The sequence below is a fragment of the Penicillium waksmanii genome (genome assembly GCF_028829765.1).
Source record: "Penicillium waksmanii strain IBT 27052 chromosome Unknown utg000005l:1.0-5232799.0:1.0-5237142.0, whole genome shotgun sequence".
Lineage (NCBI taxonomy): Eukaryota > Fungi > Ascomycota > Eurotiomycetes > Eurotiales > Aspergillaceae > Penicillium > Penicillium waksmanii.
In genome coordinates, this window is record NW_026643252.1 from 1728042 (window position 1) to 1739318 (window position 11277).

The following is an 11277-nucleotide window of genomic DNA, read 5'->3' on the forward strand; positions in this document are numbered from 1 at the left end:
TCACACTCTGTCTACTACTCTCCTGTACTCTGCAAGTGTGTTGGTTTTGTCTCCTTGTAATCGACCCGTCTGCTTGACAGACTGCAATTGAGCGTTCCCATCTTATATATGGCGTCCCCGGGAAGGCTCATTTAACCAAGGGTGGCTAAAAGCAAGAGCAATCCTATCGTAAAAAAGTAGGCACTGCATTTGACCCTGAGAGAATTCGACAGCAATTAGGATATATTACAAAGGATAAGGGAAGGTTTAATCCTGCGTCGGATCAGCCAATCAAATGTTCGAAATATCTAAGGAAGAGGTTACCATAATACCACCGACGGCTGAATATACACAGTTTCTATGATCAATGCTTGCTGATTAGCATACAGGAGATGCTACAGCACTAAAAGCAATATTACAAATAACACCAGATCAACTATATAAGACAGCGGCTCGAGGATATCCTGGTATTGGCTATATCTGGCACTCAACACTATATAATACTCTATTATCATTTACATTACGTTATTTATTAAAAAAGGCATATGATTCTTCGTCAGGAAGCGAAGGATTATTATCTAAGTTATCACTAAAAGGATCGCTGTCGGAACAGTATCAATCGTCAACTACTGTATTGTTATCATTATTACCATTGAGTACTGAGTCTTCTGTTCCCCGTTCTGTATCCCCTTCTTTATCTACATCTTCCTCCGTTTCTGTTTCTACTTCAGAATCGTTTTGTCAGGCTAATTTATTCTCTGATATAACATCTGTTTATTCTTGTTCTTCAGTACCTCGTTTTCCTACAGGAAAACGATCTCTCGAAACCATAGCTATCAATAACGGCGGAAATAATAGTAAACTTCCTGGCGATATAGCTGCCCCTATTACCGCCGCGGATCAATTCACTCAGTTTCGCAAACCGCTTCCTAAAGCTTCTAGATCGACTATTAGCGAACCCTCTCATCCTATAAGTCCTAAAGCTACTGTAAGACTACCTCCATATCCCCCATCGGCTATACCCCCGAGAGATCATACACTATATATACCCTATTATACCATTCCGCCTCCACAGCCAATATACCAGATAATATACAGCGCTATACCAGCCCCGGGATCTCAGGGAGCTCCTACTTTCGATAAGACTAATATATCTGAATTCCTAAGAAAAATAGAGGATACCTGCCGACAGAGTAGTATTATTTAATATACTGCAATCATAGACCTTCTTCCCCAATATTGTGAAAGACCGCCGTATATCTAGGTTGAGAGTCAGGATACTTAGAAAGTAAGAGATTAGCAGACGTTCCGCAAGGACTTCCTAGACCACTATTATAACTAGGATAATAAATAATTAAGATATAATAAACAGTATCTTAACAAGCTTACAAATAGTGATCGATCAACAAACGATGAAATCAGGCGCTATCTGAGCGAATTTTATAAGGTTTCTACAGAGGTATTCTTATTTGGTTGTCTAAGCGATAGGGAACAAGCTAATCTGCTGATCAAAGGTCTTCCTAAGAAATAGCAAGCAAAGATCTTAAAACATTATACCCTAAAAGCACGTTCCTACAGCGATAAGATCTCTTACGATAAGGCGTATAAGTAAGTTCAGACAAACCTACATATCGAAGCCAATATTTATCGAAAGGTTAAAAGGAAAGAAGTCAAGAATATATTGTCAGGCAAGAGATAGTTTTCCTCAGCAACCCTGCGCCCTGCTCCTCCTATTCCTGCTGTTCAACCGATTCCTATTACGATAGCTAATAATCAACAGACTAAGAACCATATATCAAGAACAATTAATAATATAGCTTAGAAGTTAGAAGCACTCATATTAAAACTAGATACTAGGGCTGATCACCAGAATAATCCTTTATATAAGCAAAACCGAGGAGTACCGTCGAATAGCATAGGAATCAATCCTCCTAGGGAATACTAGATATATAGAGGTCCACACAACAGCATACCAGAACAATACAACACTATCCAGGACTTCAAGAAAAAAGGAATAATTCACTATAATAAGACCACAGGGAGAACAACCCTAGGAATAAAGGCTTATCCCGGTCCTAAACTAAGGCTGCAAATAGGTATTCTAAGAAAGGACTTAATTCCAGAACAATATACTGTATAGGTAAATCAAAACGTACAGCAGTCTGGAAGTAATTATATCCAATCAATACCTTCAGCACCTGCACAGTTCTTAGGCACATCGCTTAATAGTATTCCAGGAAACAATAAGTATTACTCTGCTCCAGTACGATATATTGCCGTATCTCTTCTCAGATCTCAGCCTATATAGAAAAAACTATCAGAGAAAGAGGAAGAGTATAGAGAGGAATATTAGGCAGGTCCAGTCAATGCTATCAGAGGTCAGATCCAGGATAGTTACGTCAGAAAAGAAAAGCAGCAAGCGTCTGATTATACACACACCCAAAATACTCAGCAAGGCTGCTTTCAGCCATACATTAAGGATACTAATAAGGACGAGGATAAACCAATATATATACCAGATAACATACAGGGAACTTCTCAGAGACAAACACTGCAAGGTTTTCCGGCAGAAAATCTATCTCCAGATAACATTCCGCATTGTGTCAGAGGACCATAGGATCCTGCTATAGCTGAGAAAAGGTCTATAATTACTGACCTAATACTGCAGAAAGTTTAGGAAACTAGCGTTATAATCTCTATTAGTAAACTGCTTAGTGCTACTCCTTATATTTAAGCAGGAGTAGGAAAAGATATTAGCACTAATACCATAAGTCAGAAACTTACTAAGGTTATTAACCAAGTTCCTATCAATACTATTATTATAGAGCTCTCTCAATACATCAAGGCCCAAATACAGGATATCCAGAAAACAGCACTCTCCTATTTTATATCATTCGGACCTAATTATAGCGTTCCTATTCCTAAGGCTGTTAGTTCTTCAGTCAACTTCTAAACTACACAAGTTACCAATAAACCTATAAAGTCCCGCCAGGAATACATACAAGGTTTTATATATACAACGGCAGTTATTAGTAACCAGATTATCAAAGCCTTAATCAATACCGGAAGCACAGTCAATATTATTTACTATAAGGTAATTAAGCATATAAATACTCTACCAGATATAAGACTTAAGCTATATCTCCAACTTACCCTAGTAGACGGAGGTTATAGAATCAGTATTTCAGCATATCTTAAGCACCTACCGATCACTATCAGCGGCGTTACAGTTAATTCTTATATAATAGTAACAGATTATACCACTAATGACTTACTTCTCGGTCAACTATAGGCAAAAAATACAGGGTTGCAAACTAAGGAAATAGCAGATAGCCACATTATATACACTATTTTTAACAAAGGCCGTATACAGTAAGCTTTGTTCGTTGTATATCGTCCTAGTAACAGCAGGTCTATCTTCAAAAACCAGCTATAGCCTTAGGATTTCCCTTCTTTAAATAACAAGCAGGGTATATAGGCATCATATTATCCCCTGTTCTGGTGCTGTATACTGAGGCTTTAATCCTCCGCTGCAAATCACTGCCTTCCGAATTAATTATATCCTATTCTCAGTATCCCCTACATTCTCAGAAAAGCAATAATTCCCAACCAAAAATAATTAAAAATAACAAAACCCTATAAAAATATATAAATTATAATAAATTCTACGCACTACCGCTCCGGGGTTTTCCTACAGGAAAACCATCTCCCTAATATACCCAACCTTTATATATTGCCCGCTACCAAATAGTTACCCAGGAATATCATACAGCCTTCTCTCTTAATAATATATCTGATATACAACTACCGTAGAATAATCGTCCAGAATACCAGTTTTATTACCGAGCATAAGTCAGTATACTCTACAAGAGGAAAGCAGATAAGATTTACCCCGTAAACTTAACTAATTCTGATAGAACAATCCCGGTTGGTTATCCTGATTAGCAGCACAAATGTCTTAAGAAGTATCATATATAGTATCATACGTCAGATATCCAGACAGAATTCGATTATTTGTTAAAGCCCTGTATCTCTGTAATTATAAGAGAAGCTTATCTTACCCCTAAGTAAGAGATTACCCTACTAATAGGAAAAGACCTACTGCCATATAAGAGAGTACTTTTTCGAGAACTCTTATTTAAAAGAGAAGGAGTACTAGCCTAGGAATAGGAGTATATTCAGAGAATATATAATAAAGTAATACCTCTGCAATATATTAAGACTATTCCTTATAAAGCATAGCAATACCCAGGATTTAAGATTCCTTATACCCTAAATACTATAGTTATCAAAATACTGTATAATCAACTACAGAAAGGTATTTTTAAACCTTACAATGGCCTATATCAAAACCCCTTGTTTCTTATCAGCAAGAAACAAACCGGTAAATATTAATTAGTCAATACAGCTATATTAATCAACAAAGTAACTAAGCAAGATATAAATATACCCCTAATAGCAGATAAATTTACTGAGGAATTTATAGGAATAATAATAGTATCTTTAGTTAACCTTTTCTCTAGATATAACCAGATTAAGCTATACAAAGATAACTAAAATATAACGGTAATTCAGACTCCCCTTAGCCTACTTCGCTAAACTATAATTCTCTAAGGTACAGCGAATTCAGTTATACAGTTTTAATAAATAATCTCTGTTATTTTATATAAGATTTTTGGCACAAAGGTACATTTATTTCTTAACGATATTATAGTTAAAGGTCTATAAATAATATACAATAAAGAGTTTATAGAAGAAAGGATTCGCTAATATATCCTTAAGTATATTCAGAATCTTAATAAAGCCCTATATCTTCTAGAATTAGCCAGAGCAGTTATCTCTGCCGAAAAGTCACAGTTTATAATAAAAGGAATTAAAGTAGTTAGATAGGTTTATAACATTAACAGCCGGAGACCTAACAAAGTAAAGATTACAAAAGTTATACAGTAGCCTATTCTACTGTCTAAGGATAAACTTTGTTTATTTATTAGTCTTACTGTCTACTTCCGTATCCTGATTAAGAAATTCCAGATTATTATAAAGCCTCTCTATAAGATACTGCAAAAGAATACCTATTTTACATAGATTAATATATACCAGGTAGCTTTTAATAAGATAAAACTATATCTTTTAGAGTTCCCTTCGGTTCTGCCTATTGACTATAACCTTTATCCGTTTTATATAATTATAGCTATAGATACTTCTATCAAAGGATAGGGCAAAGTACTTATACAGGTTTAAAATAGTGTCTGTAGGCCTACCCAATACAAATCAGGGGTATAGTCAGACGCTAAATCAAAATATAATACAGGGAAACTAAAATATCATACTGTTTTGATAACTTTTAAAAAGTTCCGCTATTAGTTATACAGGGTCTACTTTATCTTAGAAACCAATACCAATACCCTAGTAGCTTAATTAAATTACACTGTAACCAACCTCCCTAGTATCCTTATTATATACTAGATTATATAGATTTAGCTTTTTAATTTTAATATCAAACATATTCCTAGCACTAGTAATAGTGCTGCTAATACTCTGTCCCGCTGCCCTCTGACTGATAAAGATCTATATAAAAGAAACCAAGAACAGAATATTAATAATTTTATTAATACAGAGGTCCTATATCTCAGAGCTATTTATTATCCTATATCAGTTAATACTGAAATTCTTGGTAATCCTATTATAAATATACTGTATAAAGAATACTCTTCTGAATCTAAGTAAATTACTAGATATCTAACAAGCCTTTAAAGACCTAACCGTATAAGCCTGTCTAAATTCTATTTATTCAAAAGAAAATATATAAAGTTCGTCGTATAAGAGCGTTATCTATTCTAATATATTAAAGACAATGTTAAATTACTCTATAGGGTTCTAGACAAAGAAGAAGACTAACAGACTGTATTGAAAAGCATATATAATAATCTTAGACATAAAGGATGTAAAGCTACGTATACCTTAATTAAACATCGCTACTAATAGTCTTGTATATTTAAAGATATATTAAAATACGTCAAAATATATTCCCTATACTAGGCTAGATCTCCAAATTATCTGTATAAACCTACTATTGTTATATAACCGCTATTACTTTTTAATAAATAGTATATTAACAAAACTTAAATACCCCTAGAAGATAGTAAAGGTATTATTATTTAGGCGAAAGACTCTATCAGTAGATAGCCAGAAGTAAGAGTATTATATTCTGTAAAATCAGAGAGCATTATCTAATTTATTAAGGAAGAGATTATCAGCCGCTATAGGGTTCCCCAGGAGATAATAATCGATATAGGACCCGAAAATCGTAGAGAATTAACAGCCTTCTTAGAACACAAGAAGATATTAAAGATCAAGATCTCTGTATACTATCCTAGTTCTAATAGTCCTGTAGAACGTACAATAAGAACTATAAAAAATACTCTCTTAAAGATAACAGAAGGCTACCCTATAGACAGCGTTACTCAGTAAACAAAGTAACTATAGAGACCCTATTTCTATTCTATTCTGATAGCAGATCAGTTTACTGTTAATATAACCATTAGAATAAGCCTATTCTTCTTTCTGTATAGGAAGGATCCTATTATACCTATTAAATTACAGATATCTACCTAGAGTATACTACTATAGTATAAGGTCTAAGACTGAAAGAATTTAATAGTGATAAGGATACGGTAATTCAAAAGGCAGGACCAGAATATTAAAGAAGTAATTCTATATATACGCTGTCTGAAAGAAGTAAATATATACTTCTTTAACGAATATTATCTGCTTCAGAATAACTGATTTAAATAAGGTAATCTTATTCTCCTATACAATACTATTTACAGTATAGACTACTATTTAAGAACAAAACTATAATTCTGTTGGCTAGGGCCTTATCAGATTTATACAGTCAAAAGCAGTTTATATTTACTGAGTAAACTTAATAGCACAGTGCTACAGAACCTGACCTATTAACCAGAGTTATTCAATAGCAATCAACTAAAGAAGTTTTATTCTTGCCATAACCTAAACAGCTATAAAGAATCCTTATCCTTACCACAGCATAACCCTATCAGATATCCAAAAGGTCAAAGAAATTACAGTAGTGGCCGAGGACAACAGCAGCATAAAGAACAGGTTAAAACGTCGCATATATAATTGCTACAACAGCAAGGAAGGCCATCGCTAAGAAGAACAGGAAGATAGACCGTTCCAAAACAGAACATCGTTTTCCGGCAGAAAATTAGTGCCTTACAGCCTTATAGCCTTATTAGCCGTTTACTTCAACCTAATTAGAAAGCCGCCCTCAATATAGATATAACTTCCCCCCCTTTCCTGTCTTTTACCTTTAACTTCTTCAATCACCCCTCCCCTTTCTGACCTTCTTTTATTATTACTTCGTCCATTCCATTATTTCAAAACCTACTTTAACCCTCGCCCAATACTATCAAACCATTCAGAAACTATAAAGAGCCAGCCAAGACGCCCTAGCCATTTAAGAACATATAATTCGACTAAGGAACAGTCAAATAAGGAGAAGGGAAAAGAACCTATTCCTTTGTTTATATAGTCCTTTAAAACTTACAGATCTTTTGTTTCTTTAAAGGCCTTACTTACCATTTCCTTATTTGATCCTATACCTTTAACAGATTTAACTAATATTATAAACTATTTATAGAAGCCTAATTCCTTTTACCCTTACTCCCAAGAACTAAACATAAAACACTATAGCTATATCTATATCTAAAATAAATACCCTCGTACCTATTACCCAGACTACTATAAGAACCATAAAAATATTGACGCTAATTCCTAAAGGACTAATCATCAATAGAACAAAGGTTTATATAATTAATAATATAATTAAGACCCTATAAGGCTGTTAACAGAAAGATAAATATAACCTAGCACTCTATTATTATAGAAAGCTAAATAAAGTCTATAAGGTTGTTAGAGATAGGATTTACAAACTATTCAACTATATTAGTTCTGAGGAACTATATAAAGGACATTATAAGAGTTATACAGAGTTCCAGCAGTAATAGAAGAATACTGTTAAGCTACAGAAAAGAAAGAAGAAGGATACCATAATAATTAAAGGCTATCAGCAATATATGCTTACAAAGTAGGATAACGGTAATCTAGCAGGCAGAAATACAGCAGAGTTCTTTCAATAGGTTATCAACCGTACGTTCTCTAAGAAGGTTAGTAAACTACTAAATACCAATATATCCTACAATAATATTAAACTCTCTATCAATAACTATATTATTAAGCAGTATACCTTCAGAAAAGAAAGCAGAAGCCTGAAATCAAAGTATATAGAACCTAGCAACCTAACCAATACCTACAACTGCTATATCTTATCGCCGATAATACAGGATCAACTAGATTACGCAGGTCTCTAACTAGATCAGGATAGTTTTGTCTGCCCGAAAGGTAAAGGCTTTGACCTCCCTCTAATCAAACCTTAAGCTACTACCTTACCTCCCTCCCCTAAGAAGAATAGTTTACAGCCAGAAACTATTACTGCTACTGAAGAATCTAAGGATTAAGATATAGATCATAAGGAAGAGAAAGCTAATAGTATATACCTAGTCAACATCCCGAAGATAACTAATATAATAGATATTAATACCAACACTGAATCAGAGAGTAAAAATAACTACCCAGATACCAAACAGTCTCCGCAATATATACAAACTAATCCTACTGCTAAAGAGAGTAATAATAAAATCCTTACTTCAACCAACAAACGTATAAAATATAGATATTTACTACGCCCGACTATATTAGTTAGAGCCCTTAAGGACAAAGACTTCTTAAAACAAAGGAACAGACTGATTACTCTATATATAATTAGCAGAAGACTAGCAAGGTCAGAAGGTATTATAATCAGTATCCTCTGTAACCAATATACTAAAGCATTAGTTAATACAGTATAAATAATAAGTACTTTAAAAAACCATCAGTAATTAGTCAACTGTATCGCCCTATTATATCAGTACATTAGTAAATAGGATCAATTTATAAAAGATTACCCCCGATAGTTTAGTTTCTAGCAGGAAAACAGTCTCGGCTTTTATTACTTCTACCCTTAGTATTATGCTCTGCTTATCTCTAACTTTATATCTTATACTAAATAGCTATCTGTAGAGACTTTGATTAACAGGATCTATACAGGAGAGGCTCTAGATATTAGCCCAGTATATAATATACACAACAATAGCAGTACAGTATTACCAAACCTTTTCTTATAGCTTAGAGAGGATCTTAACAGACAACACCCAGAAGGATTATAGCCGCTTATTTACCAAGAGTTTCAAATATACCATTATTATCTAAGCAATACAACAAAAGAGCTTAGGTAGCTTTACGGCATATAGTACTCAAACATTCAGCAGTTGATTTAACAAGACCTATCCTACTATATAGCATATATCTTTTTCCGGCCAGACTATATATAGCGCCTAATCTCGTATCCTTACTACATAAAAAGTATACAGGCTGGCGAACATACTAAGTTCTGGTACCTTAACATCAATATCCAGGATTATCTTAACAGCCAGAGAGGTAGTAGCCTACTACAAGGATCAGTATCCTTTACATAAGAAGACAAATAGAACTATACCGTACTGCTAAAAGATATATATAAGACAGAACGTCTGGCAAAATAGTAGAAGAATATCTAGTCCTATAGACCCGTTAGAGATAGCTTTATCTCAGGTATCAAACCTTTTATATAGAGGAAGGAGGATAAGGAAATATATAGTACCCAATAGACAACAGAGGTTTATAGTATCAGTGATATACAACTTTCTCTTCCTATACTGCCTCATAGATCAACAGGCCCTGCTACATAAGTATGCTGAACCGGACTCCCGTAGTACACAGCAATCTAGAATAACCATAAAACTCTGGACTGTACAGAATCAAATATCTAGAAGGAGCTAACAGAGGCTCACCGTATACTAATACCTATATCCAAGATACCCTCCGGTTATTCCTCTTCTCGGTATAGTACTATCCCGTTTCCCTTTGCTGCCAGAGTACATTTCTGGACGGCCCGACACAGGATTCTGAATTATTTAGTAGGCTGACAGAGATAGGATAGTCCCTCTATATATATAGAATTAGATAATCTCTTTAGAAAAGACCCTGAGGTTATAAGAATAATAGTTTGCGACTGGCGAGAGGAAGCTTAGTATAAGTACCTATACTGCTTCGAAATAACCAAACGCTTAGAGAAGAAGGAATATAGCAAAAACTTATTCTTCTACCGTATTAAGAAGGGTATACTTATTAACGACCAAGAACTAGGTCTGTTGCCTAATAAGCCTGTTTATACTTCTGCTAAATCTTAACCACTATCAAGCATATAGCAACCTACTCCTAAGGCAGAGGTTGGCTATCCTTATAGCGGCTAGGTGCTGATTAATAGATAAAGTATAGAATAATTGTTAGAGGTACTATCTGATATTTTGTTTCTTTTGTTTCTTTTGTTTCTTTTATTTCAAATTAACTAAGGGACGGTCAATTTTTCAGGGAGGGTGGTATATAATGGGGAATTCCGCTCTCAACACCGGTATCCCATAGTCAGGTAATTGGGGCCTTAGTAACAAGGCAGCCATATTGTTTCGGAAGAATAAGTAGCGTTCGTTCGATAGTATCAATAACAACATACATGTTCCCCCTTATGAATTACTCTTTCTGCGAAGTCTACTGAGGCTAAGGTTACGGTATCGGTGTTTCGCATGTCTATGAACACTCGAATATCTTATTAGTCGCATCTCCATAGCGTCACGCTCTGTCTACTACTCTCCTGCACTCTGCGAGTATGTTGGTTTTGTCTCCTTGTGATCGACCCGTCTGCTTGACAGACTGCAATTGAGCGTTCCCATCTTACATTAGTTAGTTAGTTAATACTCGATTTCAGAGCCTCAGGCACGCTAGCGGGAGACAGAGCCGACAAGATAGCCGGTCGCTTCGTCTAGGGTATTAATTGCAGTTCGAGGTGATATATTCCGAAAGAAAACCCCCCATTGGGTATGAGGAAATACATTCGAGCACTTATCGAAATTTAATTTTGGGAGAGATTTGTGAGGGAGATGCGACAGCCTCGGGATGCCTCTATGTTCATTATCGCGTGGCTATCGAAGGCAGGTGTTTCCGGGCGGGGTCACGGGACGACTGCGCGATTTCAATCAGAGGCATGTTTCTGTCATGGATTCGGTCTATCAATGGCATTGCAGCACAAAAACACCGACGAGGCATAACTCTCCAAGTTTAGGGTTGCTGGCCCTCGTGGTCAAT